Here is a 16827-nt window from a genome sequence, read left to right as displayed (position 1 = left end):
ACATTTTGTCTGATGCTGTTTAGTGAACACAGATGTGGAGAGCCCCGAAGAGAGCTTTTAAAATGAATTTTGATGTAGATTTTGAGCAGTGGGAGCTGAAGTTATACAAATGGCAAGGTGATCCCTGGAAGCAGAATGAACTATGCCTGGAAAACCTGGAATTTTGTTTTTAAGTTAGACGTGTACCACTTTGCAAAGTGCATCCCTAAGGATACATCAAACATACATTTTGTGCTAATGCCAAATGGCCAGGTATTAAAGTATAATATTTGAACAAATGGAGACAAACACTTATTATCAGTATCACGGAATGCATTTGGATGCTGCAGGAGAAAATTAGACTTTAACCCAAATCAGTTTAATAATTATTTCAAATGTATTATGAATATTTAATAGTCAAATTTTTTAAGTTTGATATTTTCATGGAGGAACAAGAATTCATCAGCACTGCCAGCTGCTCGATTGCTCCTATGCTCACTGAATCACTTCCCTGTGATACTTCGTAGGTCTTCACTTTCAACTGACCTCAGAAGAAGAGCAAGGTATTTGGGGGCTACTTCATTTTTCCTTAACAATTTCTTCTCCCCTTCATATGTCTTATAATAAGTGATTATATTCAGATTAATGATAATATATCATGAATGTTACATATGATTTAGAATTTTTCTTTTTTTGTCACATTTCAAGTGGCCAGCTTTGACATTCTCCTCTCTATTTGTTTTGGTGAATTCCTTATAGAACTTGCTCTTTAAGATGTAGTGGCCTAAATGAAATAAGATAATTCAATTCAGCTATCAAAGGTCATTTCGTTTAACACAATGAGTGCCACTGTATCAAGCAATTTTATAAAAATGATCGCTTTGATACAATCTAATCTATTATTCTGCCTTGTATTCTGCCCATATATTAATTACTTAATTTATGAGATGTTTGTTGGATAAAAAATTATGTTTCCCGTAAAGTCATCTGTGTAATGTACTCTCAATATTTATATTGACTATCAAACTATTTCTCTACTTATTTAAATGTTAAAAAAAATTTAATATACAATCAATAGCTTTAACAGTCATCAGTAATCACAGGGTGTATTTGTGATGATACCTGTATTATATATATATATATATATATTCTTCAACTGACTGATAGGATCTTAGTATAAAGCACACAAGCAGACTTTTCACCCTGAGTTACATCTAGAATACCTACCTATACTTATGAGAGAATGTTCGGTAGTGCCTATAAATCTGAATGACATTCTTTTTAGACATTACCACCACTGTTACTCTGATTATCTGTGATTAGATATGGCCTTCAGGAATGCCAGGCATTACATTGCAAGAGACATTCAGCTATCTGGCCTTCCACATGACAAAGCTGAATAGCAAATTGTGGTCAAGCACTGAGGCTACTGGGTGAATCTCTGGTAGCTACACCACTAAAATGGTATTGTAGGCTGGAGGGGTAGTTGTTCTAGTGTGAAGTCTAATGTGATGGTTTTCCTGGGACACATGGGTAAGGGTAGGCAAATGCATTCCTGGTCTGGGTGCACGTGTCACATGTTAATGTGAATTGAAGGATGTCAGTTGTAAGTACGTCACCAGAGACCCCCTGAGTTCTGCTCAGCATTTTCGAAGTGCACCCTAATTGCTTGGATTATCCCTAAATGGGTTCTGGGCAAGCAGTCATCAAATATGGCTTACCATGATCCCCTTTACTTTGGGAGAAAAAAGCAATAATAGCATTAGCGAAGATGCCTTGGTTAGACATGCTCCCAAATAGTATTCAGAACCATTCTGTGATCTTTAGCACCAGGAATGTTAGGTTCCACGTGGATAACCACTAATTTCTTCCACCTTCCCCACCAGGCTGGACACTAAAAATACCATCTCTTCTAATCATCCCAAGAACCCATATTACTCACAAAAGATAGAAATTGCATAGCAAGCCTTACAGTGACTTTAGATTATGCTCTCATACAAATTCTGAAGTTTGGAATAGGGGCAGACCTGGGAGGGTTGGGAGGACCGTGAAAAGCAGAACCCGTGAGAGAGGGAAAACATCTCCAGCAGAACCTCTGCTAATCGGTCCTCAAGTGTTGCTACCTCCTGGAGGGAGTAGGCTTGATCTTCTCTTGGTACCCCATTGTGAATACACTATGGCCACAAACTAGACCTAGTAAATGGCATGATAAAGGAACAGAGTTATAGCAAAATATCTGAGCCCTCGCCTTTGGACGACCTGGAGCAGTGATCAATCAGGCCAGTGATGGAATTTCAGGTCCCAGGAGATAGGAGCTAAGGCAAAGAACACTGATCTCCAGGGGACCAGTGATCTCATTATTAGAGACCACACAGGGATTGAGTGGCAATAAATAGAAGTATGTCCAGGGGACTCAGGAATACCTGAATTATGCTTTGCCAAATATGCCTCACCTTCCTTCCCTGCCATCACTCTATCTCCACCTCTGCTCCCTGGCCCTGGCTCCCAAATTGGGAGATATAAGGTCAGGAAATGACCTGAGCGAGGGCCTGGCCTCTCAGTTCCTCAAGCTCTGTATCTGCAGTGACATGCTCCTCACTCAGTGACATTCAGCACCCTCTCCAATGGCCATCCTAGACTTTGTCATTACCCAGAACTGTTTCACCTAAAGAATAAAGAATTCAAATATGTCATTTTGTGACCACATCCTTTTGTCTTTCCAGTTTGTTCACTCTGAATAGTCTCCTGATATTGAGATCTTTTAGCAACATCATCAACCCCTCTTCAGATAGAGAGTCAGTGGTGCACATTTCAATCTTTTATCAGTATCTTAAACTGTTTGCCCCTTTGTCCTTTCATCACACGCATCTAACAAAATCCCACGCTTAAATGAATCAGGGCTCAGTTGTTCTATGCCAACAGAGTGCTGGGGAAAAACAAAAACATAAAATTAAGCAGAATGGTACCACTATAAATTTATGACACCAACTTCACCCGGGCCTTCAACCCTGACCCTCTGGAAATTCCCTCTTCAATAAGGTTGCTCTTACATTTTCTACAACATTTTTAATCCTTCTCTACCCTTCTTGAAATGCAGACCTCCCTACTTCTTCCCTCTCTTTGAGGAGGTGCGCTTACTTTTTACTTCAGTGGGAAAACAGAAGCTGTAATAAAGGATGTTTCATATACAACCAAGCAGCATCCCCACCCATTCTTTCCTTTTTCCTCCCATTAAAGGGAGATGTCCATCCTCCTATCTGAGCTTACTTTCTCTGCCTGAGCTCTGAATCTCTTCCTCTATGGCTTTATCACAGAGAAACTTGGGCTACTCTCCCATCCCAGTCTCCTCTATGCCACATCTGTCTATCAGCAATTTATCCCTTAACCTGACGTCCTGCTTCAGCTACTGCCTTCTCTTTGTCTTTACTTTCTTTAGCAGTCAAATGTAATTTTTGTTGGTCTTTGGAATTATAGTGTTTTCTATTACTATTACTTTATAAGTTTATATAAAAATTATGATTATTGTTATATATTACATATATAAACATGCTCACATTACCTAAATACAAAGTGTTAAATAAATGCTTTCTCTTCCTAACCATCTCCCAAATACATACCCCAGAGATAATCACTATAAGATTGTTTGTGTATATGTGTATGCAATATATATAGATGTATAAGAATTTCTTACACAAATGGAATCCTATGATACATGCTGTCCTGCAACATGCTTTTTTCATTTTATACATTTTAGATATCTTTCCACATCAGTGCGTATTAGTACACCTCATTCTTTTTAATAGCTGCATTTAACCTTAATGGCTTTTTTTTTTTTTTTTTTTTTTGCGGTATGCGGGCCTCTCACTGCTGTGGCCTCTCCCGTGCGGAGCACAGGCTCCGGACGCGCAGGCTCAGCGGCCATGGCTCACTGGCCCAGCCGCTCCGCGGCATGTGGGATCCTCCCGGACCGGGGCACGAACCCGCGTCCCCTGAATCGGCAGGCGGACTCTCAACCACTGTGCCACCAGGGAAGCCCTTTAATGGCTTTTTAATATTCACTGCTCTATCTTCAGTGCCTAGGACAGTGTCTGGCACATAGTTGGCACTCTATGAATATTCGGTGAATAAGTGAATGAATAAAGTACACTGTTTACAAGTGCACTATAGTTGAAATGAGTCCTCTATTGATAAACATTTGAGTTATCTTCAGTTTATTGCTTTTACAGATAAACTTGGCCTAAACAGCAGTTCATACCCTTCCTGTTGAATCTTCTTGTCTGTACATCCTCCTGACTCCCCTTGACTGTGCTTCTCCATCTATTTTTGTTAAAATAGTCTCTGCTTCATGTGTGACCAGCTAAGAAATTGCCCTTGATTGGCATGCACAAGAAACCCAAAAAGAATGAGCATATGTGATTTACAGAATTTGCTGGAAATTTCTGTAGTCCTACTAAGGTAGTCATTAGTGTGGCTCACCAATGATTCTGATTCTTCTCCTTCCAGACACAGAGTAGGATAGCTCTTTGTTCCCTTTAAAGGTCCCTTGAAGTGTCTTGCTTCTGCCAGTAAAATGTGCAGTCTTAACGAGCCAGCGTGATTGTCCTGTTCCTTCCCCCTACAGCAGAAGCTTCTTCTGCCTAGGTCCCAGAGTAGAGCTCCCCCTGCCAACCCAAGATGGGTATGCAGTGATAGCAAGAAATAAATCTTGTTTGTAAAGCCCCTGAAATTTGGGGATTATTTGCTATGAAAGCCAATCTAGCTCCACCCAACTTCCCTGTGGTCCAAGGAAGGGCCACATCAAGTTCTTGCAGCTGCTTCTATTTTTATAAAGGATTTTAAAAATTGAGTTATAATTAACATACAATATTATATTAGTTTCATGTGTGCAACATAGTGATTTAATGCTTTTATAAATTATGAAATGATCAATAAGACCAGTTACGATCCGTCATCATACAAAGTTATTACCCTTCTACTCTGTCATCTTGAGCTAATCTCTCTATAATTGTTATTTTGAGACAGCCTTATCTCCCTCATTGTCCTCCCCCTGAACCACTGCTCTCCCAGGGTATTGCATGTAGCATCTATGAAACCCTTCTTGTTTCCTACTTCCTTGCTTGTCCTGATTTGTTAGGACCATGGAGAAGTCTGCACTCTCACTGTGGCATTTCTCTCACACCCTTACAGAGAGAAGCTCTTGGTATCAGAGGGTATGCAGCAGCATTAGGAGAACGAGCCTTCTGTCACCCTTCCTTTCCATCCCCACTCAAGTCCTGAGTTGGGGTTTACTCCCATGTGTTGGAAAGAATGCATCGGGTGAGTACTTCAGCCTCTTCCTCCAAGGTCTCTGTCATTTTTCCTTGAGTAGTCTATCACAAAGGCCAGATCAAGGGCCACCTCATCAAAACAACAAAAAGTGAATTACTTCATGTGTCAAAGACTAGGTCAGTCATTTGTAAGCTGAATCTGTCCCACATATAATAAGCCCTGCAACATGTCTGGGGTTGACAAATTGACATAACTGCCAAGTTGATAACTTTAATCCTTTCTGTGGCTTAGCTTAACAAACTGCAAGCACATTAGAAGAGTATTTTGATTGGCTTTTTCTGCAAAACAATCCCAAAATGTAGTTGCCTAAAACAACTATATATAAGCAAGGATTCTTCTGGGCAGTTTTTCTGGTACGGCCAAAGCTCAGCTGATTTCAGTTAGACTAGCTCCCATGTGCCTGTGGTCAGTTGGTGAGTTGGCTGGAGACTGACTAGTTGCCATGGCCTCACATGTCTGCTATCAGCTGAGGCAAAGAAGCATATATCTTACATCAGGCAGCAAGTTAGCCTGGACTTATTCACCCAGTGGTGGACATAGGGTTCCAAGAACAGCAACAGGGGGACCCTAATGCACAAAGTGATTTGCAAGCCTCTGCTTATATCATATTTGCTATTTTTTGTCCCATTGGCCAAAGCAAATGACAAAGCAGCCCAGACTCAAGGGATGAAGAAAGCCTGTACCTCCAATGGGAGGAATTATTAAAGATATAGATACAAGGACAGAAAACACCTGTGGCCATTTTTTGCCATCTGCCACAAGAGGCTTCCTCTAAATAGCCGTCTGATCAGAGGTGGTGTACTCACTCAATATACTCATCCCACTCCTACCAGGACCCTTCAGAAGCCTGAGTCATGTCCTGCAACATCTCTAGTTCCCCAAATCTGCACTGGTGTCTATAGCACAAAACAGCTGTTCTGTATGGCTTGGGATAAAAGTCTGTCACTTTTGTACAAAATTATAGAAATGGTTTCCGAATCAGGAACTCGATATTTAAAATCTGGGTAACACACCATTACTGTGTGAATTTTCAAGAGGTGGAGGAATTAGAGCATTGAGTTATTTTAATCTCGATTACTCCTTAACTTCAAGTATTAGCATTCCTGTAATATTCCATAACTTACTCACAGGTAAACATACTCCTCTCTTGTACCTGGCTTTGTATTCTTGCAATTTTCTTCTTTATGGATTCCAGATTCTAAGGTATACTTAAAAAAGGTCAAATACAATCACTAGAATTATGAAAACACAAACATATTTTATTTTAATATTTATTAACATCCACATTGTAGAAAATCTGGAATTGCTTTGTATAATATGACAGTTATTAGCTATATATATATATATATATATATATATATATATATACTGCATTTTGAAGATATGGTATGAAAAAAAGAATGTTAAATATAACACTAATAACTTTTACATTGATTACATGTCAAAATGAGAATATTTCAAAAACTTGGGTTAAATAAAATATATTATTGAAATTAATTTCAAATTTTTACTTTTTAAATGTAGCTAGTGAAAATTACACACTTTTACCTCTCAGAATTTATTCCAGAAATTTACAGAAAAATAAAGTTTAAATGGTTATATTAATATCAGACAAATTATATTTGAATGTATTTGAGAACAAAGAACATAATGAAAGATAAAGAAGTTTATTGCATAATAATAAAAGAATCAATTTATCAAGAATACATACAAATTCTAAACATTTATGCCCCTACTAACAGTACTTCAAAATACATGAAGCAAAAACTAAAAGCTTCAAGGAATAATAGACAAACCTACAATGAGAATTTTGATACACCTTCTTCCAATAAGTGATAGAAAAAATAGACAACAAATCAGCAAGGAAAGAGAAGACTGGAACCATATTAGCAACCAACTTTACCTAACTGACATTTATAGGAAATGCCTCTCAGCAGCAAAACACACAATCTTTACAAGAACACATGGAACATTTAGCAAGTGTCACATTCTAAGCCATAAATTATGTATCAATAAAATTGATAAATCCAAGGCAGACTGGTCAGGAAGCAAAAAGAGAGATGATGTGAGTTATCAGCATCAGAAATGAGCATCACTACAGATTCTACAGCTATTCAAAGGATAATAAGAAAGACCCAACTGTAAAAGTTAGTAAGGTAAAAGATACTGTATTTTGTGCAAGTGTGGCAAGAACTCTCTTGCATAGTGAAGTATGTTGATACTGCAACTTCTTTCTTGAGTGTGTATCCAAGAGAAAGCCTCAAGAAATTTTCTCTTTGTTTCTTTGTCACTCCAGTTTTTCAATCTCCAAAGACACTTTATGTAACTCCAGGAATGCTTTTGAGTCCTGGGGACTTGAAATACACTGTATGAGTTTTTGGCCTTTCAAGACTATCTCACAATCTTCAGTGCCTACCTGAAAGAAGAAACCAAAAGTGTGATTTCAGAAAGTTTCCCCATTCTTGTAAAGGGTGTGCTTCTTCAGGAAGTCTTGTGGCAGAAGGAAGACTGGAAGATGAAGGATAACCCCGGGACTTATTGATGGGCAGGAAACTCCAGAAAAATACTTTGGATCCTAGCAAAATATTTCCCTGAGAGGTGAATCCATATCTGTATTTAAGTAATAATCAGTATCAGTGTCAAGCATAGAGTGTAAGCAGCAAGGGAATCCCAAAAAAACATCCAAAAGAGCAACGAGTATGTTAGTTCTGCTGACCAACCAGAAATGGAGCAAAAGCACATCATTTATTGGAGAAAAAACCAAAGGCTAGATATCTGGTGAATAAGACTCTCATGTTCACATACCTGGAAGGACCTGTTATAAGGTGGAAAGAGCCAGTAACCACTTTATAAATTAACCCCACAACTGAGATGGTCCTTTAGGACATATTATTTCTTTCCTATTTTATGAGCCATCCTATTTTCCTATCATTTATTTTGAGGTGTCATATGACATAAAATTTGTTGAATATTATTCACCTTCTCACACTTGGGCACATCCAGACTCCGAGATTTTTTTCTCTGAGCAAGAGATATTCTGAGAACCAACCATCTGATAGCCAGGGTCACACTTGATGGTCACAGTTTCAGGGCTGATCCTTCTCCACAGACAGCTTTCCATTTATTATTTCTGGTTTTAGGCACAGAGCTGTAATCAAGACACATTTTCTTAGCATCTTGAGTGTCTCAGAGAGAACACATTTTAACACTGATAATATCATTAAAAAGGGGTTAAAAATGTTGCTGAATTCTATCTTTTCTTTCTACACTATTGATCCACTACGGCTACTACTTCTACCAACGCTGGCAACTATCTGAGCTCTGGCTGCAGTCACCTACATGCCAAACACATTACACACATTATTTCATGTAAGCTTTCAGCAACTCTGTGAGGGAGGCACCATGGCTATCTCCATCTTAGAGATGAGGCAACTGAGACACAGAGTAGCTTAATGCTTTGCCCCAAGTCGCACAGCAGCTTTTAAGTGGCAGAGCCAGAGTGAAAACCCAGGGGTTGTTCTGAGCTCTTTATTTCTGCACTAAAGGACCCCTCTTCTGGCCTCAGTTTTCCCCTTTGTAAAATGAAAACAGTGACAGCAACTCAGCTCCTGGAGTTATCCTGAGTGAAATGATGTAAGTAACCTTTAGGAACATTTTCCTTATTCTGCTATAATAGCTGCTCTCCCAATAAAGAGGTCAACCCCATCGGTCAACTCTCTCATGAAAGGTTCCAGGCTGGATAAGAATCTGAGGGTGCTCTTTCTTGGATATTTGGAATTAAACAACAGTGGACCTCACTCAGGCTCAAGCACATGCTCATGACAACTCTACCCCTGCCTGGGAGGATGCTTTCTCTCAGAATCACTTCTGAACCGCTCCACAGTTGTTCTATCAGCTTAGTGCTATTCTGTCCCAGGGAACTGGGATTACCTTTACCCTGAGGAGCCAGTGATGGCCATTGTAAAAGAGTGCAGGACATTTTAGCCTCTCCAACCAGAATATATCCTTTCTGACATTCATACTCGACCACAGCATTGAAGAATTTTTGTTCACTAGTATATCTAAAGTGTCCATGTTTAATTCCACATGATGAACTGCAACCTTCGATGGTGACAGAGAGAGAGAAGAAGAGAGAGTGTTTTTTTTTGACTCATTAAACAAAACAGCATTCAACTGAGGTGATCTATTGGAAGACTTTCATCCTTCCCAATCAATTTCATTGCCCATAAGATAACTTGGAATAATTCACAAAGTAGGAGTGTGCCCTTCTATTACCATGTGCCTGGAAATTAAGGAAAGTGGGTATATGTATGGGTATATGGGGGAAAGAGAACTGACTCCTCACCTTGTATAGAACTATTTTTTCAATAAATTTAAATATTTAATGGAATGTGTGTATAAGCATTTACTATAGTGTGTCAGGCCATACTTTAACTCATTTAATTCTCCTAAACAACCTTATGAGGTAGGCATTATTATTATCCGTGTTTTATAGATGAGGAAACACAAAGAGGTGAAGTAGCTTGACCAAGGCCACACAATGAGGGAGGGGCTGAGTCAGTGCAGTTCTGCTCCACACAGACCATGCTCTTGGCAATATGCTGCCTCAGTTGAGAGAATGGGCTACTTGGGGACCGTGGAGGACCTTCCGTAATAAAGCTTAGAGTCAGCAATGGAGGAGTCTTTTTTTTTTTTAACTTAAGTTACTAAAGAAACATTTGTGATCAAGAGACATTGTTCTGTGAAAACTTACAAGGGCTGTGCAAATCCAGAAACCTCAAGTACCTCCTTATCCACCAATCCCAAGAGTACTCTGTGTTTTTGATTTTTTTTTTGAATTTTTATAGAAGAGAATCTTAGAAAACTGTTTTTAAATTACTTGGATAATGAAATAAGAATTAGTCAATATTAAAGACATTATATCAAATTTCATAAAACCTTGTTGGAGAATTTTCATACATTGGTAAATACAGATAATTTTAAGGAAAGAGATTTTAGGGAAGATGTCTTATTGGGACTGGAAAAACTTTCATAGTTTTGCATCTTCTATAAATAAAACATTAAAGCCATATAGTAACCCTGGGATTTTCTCACTGAAACATTTTCCTGGATTTTCTCATTGAAAACTCATGCTCAGAAATCATTCTCCCGTCTGCCCTGTGTTCCCACGTCTGTATCTTTACTTACGTAGTCTTTTCTCCTGACCATCCCTTTGATCCTCCTCCCCATCTAATTCAGTTCCCTCCTTTTTTGTTCTTTGTGATGTTCTTGGACCCAATTTAAATGGTGGGGTTCCCCACACTTCCAACAAGCAATTCTTCAGACACTAGCTGGGTGTCTTACAATTTAACTCAATTCTGACACTATCTACCCAGAGATAGTGTCAGACCCCACAAGTTAAGGGTACAGTCCTACCAGACTTCTTCCCCCAATACCCGCTTCAGACACCAGTCACAAGCCCAGGTTATCACCTGTCCTTCTGACTGGCTGGCTATAGATTAGAGGTTCCAACAGCCTCCTCCTTGGACTTCAGAAGCCAGTCTCAAGTTTAGGTTGTTACCTGCATTTCTAACCAACTGGCTATAAATCAGAGTTTCCCACAACCCCCTCCTTGGGTTCAATTAATTTGCTAGAGCAGCTCACAGAAATCAGAGAAATATTTTACTTACTAGATTCAGGAACAGCCAAATGGAAGAGATGCAGAGGGCAAGGTGTGTGGGAGGGGCACAGAGCTTCCATGCCCTCTCCAGGTGCCACTCTCCCTGCACCTCCACGTATTCACCAATACAGAAGCTCTCTGAATCCCATCTTTTTGGGGTTTTATGGAGGCTTTATTACATAGGCATGATTACTTAAATCAATTTCCATTAGCAATTGATTCAACCTCCAGCCACCATCCTTAGGTGGTGTCCCAAAGTTAGGTCATTAATATAACAAAAGACACCTTTGTTGTCCTCATTACTTAGGATATTATCAGGGTTTTGGGAGCTGTGAGCCAGGAACCATGGATGAAGACCAAATACATATTTTCTGAATGACCAAAAAATATTTTTTTCTTATAAATCCCATTATTGTACCTGTGAACATACCTGACTACCCCTGGCACACAACATATAAATCACATTATTGTACCTGTGAACATACCTGACTACCCCTGGCACACAACAATCTTTGGTTTCTCTGAACTGTATAACTCTTGTCAGTAATAACAGGAGTATCTATCTATGTACTGTGTTAAGCACTTCACTTAAAATATTCCATTTAATTATGAAAACAATAACTTATTTGTGTCGTTATCATCCTCATTTACAGATGAAGAAACAGACTAACTTAATCAATAAAGTATAAGTAGAAAGACTAAGCAAATAAATCACACAAGGTCATTCAATGAATGAAGTATGTCAGGTATGCCTCCAAAATCTGTGCTCTTAATGACATTCTATTTTCTGTCTCACTGATGTGGCAGTTATATTGTGGTGTGTGTGTGTGTGTGTGTGTGTGTGTGTGTGTGTGTCTGTGTCAGCAGATAGATAAATAGATGGACAGATCTGTATCTGTGTTAACAGATAGGTAAATTGATGGACAGATCTTTATTTTAACTTTTGCATCTTGAGAGCAGGGAGCACATTTCATACCTCTCCATGCCACAGACATGTTCCTCTGAAAAGGGTAGTTCCAAAATACATATTTGTGTGAAGGTGATGTTGTTACTTATACAGAAAGTCTAGAGCTCAAGTATGGCCTTTTCTGAGCCTCATATGAAATCAATTAACACAATAGACATAAGATAGTTTTTCTTATGTCTAAACTCCATGGAGAACATAAGGAGCACACTTGCATCTCGTTAGGATACTAAGGCATAACATATAAAGAGTTAAGTCAAAATACCAGGCAGAGTATGGCAAATGTCAAAAGAAAGCAGAAAATATGTACTATAGGAAGAGAGAGAAAGAATACCATGAGTTAAATATGCCAGGAAAATGCCTCCTAGGGAGAGGAATTGGAATTGGATTAGGTAACTGCACTGGTGGGAGGCATTTTATATTGGGGGAGAATTATGTTAGCAAGGGTAAGAGGGAGAAAAATACATGGAAATATTTATGGTTAGTTAATAGGCTAATTTGTCTAGAGACTCATATGCAGGAGAAGTGTGAGAGATAGACTATAAAGTTGGGATCCGAGTATGACAGGTTTTAAACAACAGACTGAGTTAAAGACATAATTCCATAAAAAATCAAGGAATTATTAAGGGAATGAAAAGGAAGGAGTTTATCCAAAAAATAATTGAGTAGTTCACAAGATTTCTTGACAAATGATATGAGGCATTTCTTCGCTGACTTACTCAAAATGGAAAAAGAAATTCAAAGATGAACATGGAAGATTGGTAGAATAAATACACCACACACAGACACACACACGAGAATGTGATTAGTTACTAAATAAGTAAAAAAATCATCAGGTCCAATTCTCAGTCAAACACTTGAAGAAGTTTATAATCCTATATTGACTCTTTTGCCTAACTTTCAGCCTTTTCTATATTTTGATCTTTTTGCAGAAGAAACCTCCAAAATAAAGGTACCTCCATATCCTCCTTAGAAATTAACTCAGATTTTAAAAATCATATTAAAAAAAAGGAAGGGATCTATATGTTAAAAGAGACTTAAGAGATGTATCAAACAATTGTGATGTGTAGACCATATTTGGATTCTAATTTGAACAAATAAACAGTTACAAAAACATTTATAAATAAGACAATCAGGAAAAGTTGAACACTAACTAGATACTTGATATTATAGAATTATTAATTTTATATATGATAATGGTTTGTGATTATTTTTTAAAAAGAATGCTTTTAAAGATACATACTAAAATCTTCAGAAGTAAAAGGATTTCCTTCTAAATAGCTTAGAGTGGGCAAAATGGATGTGAATATGGATAAAACAAGAATGGCCCTGAGTTGAAAATTGCTGAAGCTGGGTAATAAGTATACGGAGTTTTGTATATGTTTTAAATTATCCATAGGAAAAAAAGAAATCATATTTTCTAATTAAAAAAAATCACCTTTAATGCATGGATATTCATTTATATAAAATATAAAAATGTTCTAGTCACATTTCCCCATGGAGTCCTACAGATATTATCAAATCTTCTCAATGCTGATTAATTTATGAACATCACCAAACTGCAAAAAATAAAACTTTACATTTATCAAATATCATTTACAGAGAGCTTTTTTACATATAACTTACAACTTTAGACTCTAGTTAATTTTCTCAGAACTATTGGTAACAGTTCATTTCACTTTTGCTTAATAGATAGTAAAACTATGACAATTGATTAGAAATAAAAAATCACTGAGGATAATAAACTAATTTAAAAATTATAAGCATTTGTGAGCTCATATTTATATATAAGAAAGTGAAGTTACTTGCAATTCATTCTCTTTTTTTTAATTGAAGGATAATCGACCTCAACATTATGTTAGTTCCAGGTGCACAACATATTTCTTTATATTACAAAATGCTCACCATGATAAATCTAGTTACCATCTGTCACCATACAAGGTTATTACAATATCGTTGACTATATTCCCCATGCTGTACATTTCATCCCCACAATTCATTATCTGTTTACTAGAGCAGACCCCGAGGAATTCATACAAAACAGCTGTTTTGTTTTTCTCTAGTAATAATAATAGTATAAACCTAAAAGTATTAAAACGCTTTGCCAAGAGGAAGGGTATATGGGGTTATATGTATGCATATAGCTGATTCACTTTGTTGTACAGCAGAAACTAACACAACACTGTAAAGCAATTATACTCCAATAAAGACGTATAAAAAATGTCATCTCTTTTATACAATTATGCTTTGTCAGGGACTATTTATAGCACTGTGAAAATTAGAGAACATAGTATTCCTTTTGACTTTCAGAAAAATTGTTAAGCATCAAATTGCATGTCAAGGGAAAAATGATCTCATGGAAAAATTAACAGGTCACACTATTTTCCACTGCCTCCTCACAGCCCCCACTCCCAAATACATAGAGGAGAGGTAGTCATTACCCTCCAATAAAATAAAACTAGCATCAAAACTAAAACCATGCCTTACCTCCTTTGATGCAATAAGTACACTGCTGAAAGGGGGACATTTTAAATACGTTGAAAGAACCAGAGAATTTGCTTTCCAAATGGAAACTCGTGGTAAATGCTTTCTGAAAGAAATGAGGATTATGGAGGTGACTATCCAGAACCTGATATGTGTGGGTTATTAACTGGGATTTTCTCATACTGCCTGTCCTTAAAGCTGGGGTCACCTCTAAAAAGGCCAAGTCTATTCTATGACCTCAAAATCTCTGTTTATCTATGAACATTCTCTGCAGATATTTTCTCCTCCTTAGCTGTCATTTATGTGATTTTCAGAAACAGTAAAATTTTCATCTTACCAGGAAATTGAAAATATACTGAACCAAAGTAAGAACGAATGTCTCTGTCTGGGACCATCCATTTAAACGTCAAGAGCGTACTCCACACTATAGCAAATGTATGAAGGAAGAAAGGCAAACTCAAGCTTTGAGAATCCTCAAGTAAGGAAGAAGTTTCTTTTAAAAATGTAGCTAAGGCAATGGGTAAATATTACAGACTTGCTCATATTTCTTAAGTACTGAGAAAACAAAGGATATCGAGACTTTCTCTAATATGAATTTTAAGAAGTTTTGTGCAAGAAGTAAAAGAAGTCTCTCCTGGAGACCTGAAAGATCCTGTATCCAAGGAAGGTTGAGATCAGGTGCTGGGGTGATTTATTGTGTGGAAAGAGCACCTGTGAAATTGTTGGCACTAATCCTAGAATCTGGAAGCTGAATCTCTCCCATGAATCCTGATTCAAATATGTGAATGCTTATGGTGGCTTTGTTTGTAATCTTGCAGTTGTAAGAACTGCAAACAACCAAACAACCAAAACGTCCTTCAGTCTGTGGTTCAGAATAATTCTCATTAATAAAAAGGAATGCACTATTGATACACATAACAGTATGGTTGAATCCCAAATGCGTTCCGCCTAGTCCAAAGGCTATATACTGTATGATTCCATTTATATGGCATTCTGAAAAAGCAAAACTTCAGGGACAGGAAACAGATTTGTGGTTGTCAGAGGTTGGGGCTGAGGGAAGGGATTGACTATAAAGGAGCATGGGAGAACTTTTTGGGGTAATGCAACTGTTCTATATTCTGATTGTAGTGGTAGTTATATAATTGTATGCATTTGTCAAATCTTGAAAAACGGTATAGTAAAAAAAAGTGAATTTTACTGCGTGTAAATTATATCTTAATAAAAACAGTAACAACCTACTCCATTAAAAATGAAATGATAAATAAGCTAAAAAAATAAAATGCTTTGAAAATATTTTGGAATTCAATTGTTCCATTAATAAAATGGAAGTCAATAAACAATTTATTATACCATTGATAGAGCAATTTGTTAATTGAAATTAACATTAACAAAACAAATTATTATACCTTCCGCAAAGTAGTGTAAATTACTTCAATTTGATCATACTTTTAAAATTCTTTTTTTAATTTTTTTATACAGCAGGTTCTTATTAGTCATCAATTTTATACACATCATTGTATACATGTCAATCCCAATCACCCAATTCATCACACCTCCACCCCCACCCCCTCATGGCTTTCCCGTCTTGGTGTCCATACGTTTGTTCTCTACATCTGTGTCTCAATTTCTGCCCTGCAAACCGGTTCATCTGTACCATTTTTCTAGGTTCCACATATATGTGTTAATATACGATATTTGTTTTTCTCTTTCTGACTTACTTCACTCTGTGTGACAGTCTCTAGATCCATCCACGTCTCAACAAATGACCTAATTTTGTTCCTTTTTATGGCTGAGTAATATTCCATTGTATATATGTACCACATCTTCTTTATCCATTCGTCTGTTGATGGGCATTTAGGTTGCTTCCATGACCTGGCTATTGTAAATAGTGCTGCATTGAACTTTGGGGTGCATGTGTCTTTTTGAACTATGGTTTTCTCTGGGTATATGCCCACTAGTGGGATTGCTGGGTCATATGGTAATTCTATTTTTAGTTCTCTAAGGAACCTCCATACTGTTCTCCGAGTGGCTGTATCAATTTACACTCCCACCAACAGTACAGGAGGGTTCCCTTTTCTCCACACCCTCTCCAGCATTTGTTGTTTATAGATTTTCTGATCATGCCCATTCTAGTTGGTGTGAAGTGATACCTCATTGTAGTTTTGATTTGCATTTCTCTAATAATTAGTGATGTTGAGCGGCTTTTCATGTGCTTCTTTGCCATCTGTATGGTCCTCTTTGGAGAAATGTCTATTTAGGTTTTCTGCCCATTTTTGGATTGGGTTGTTTCTTTCTTTAATATTGAGCTGCATGAGCTGTTTATATATTTTGGAGATTAATGCTTTGTCCGTTGATTTGTTTGCAAATATTTTCTCCCATTCTGAGGAATGAGTACATTTGCAATTGACTGTTC

At 37.5% G+C, this 16827-nt stretch overlaps 1 long non-coding RNA gene across 1 annotated transcript; it reads left to right on the top strand.

Annotated features, from left to right (window-relative positions):
* Positions 1-220: 220 nt before the first annotated feature.
* Positions 221-14839, top strand: LOC307177897. The gene is made up of 3 exons (XR_013825105.1): positions 221-542; positions 5167-5295; positions 14755-14839. It is a non-coding gene; the product is annotated as an uncharacterized lncRNA (long non-coding RNA).
* The last annotated feature ends 1988 nt before the right edge of the window (positions 14840-16827 follow it).

The sequence above is a fragment of the Stenella coeruleoalba genome, assembly GCF_951394435.1.
Source record: "Stenella coeruleoalba genome assembly, chromosome: 1".
Taxonomy (NCBI): Eukaryota; Metazoa; Chordata; class Mammalia; order Artiodactyla; family Delphinidae; genus Stenella; species Stenella coeruleoalba.
Note: the sequence above shows the minus strand (reverse complement) of the source record. Positions and strands in the feature narration are given on the sequence as shown.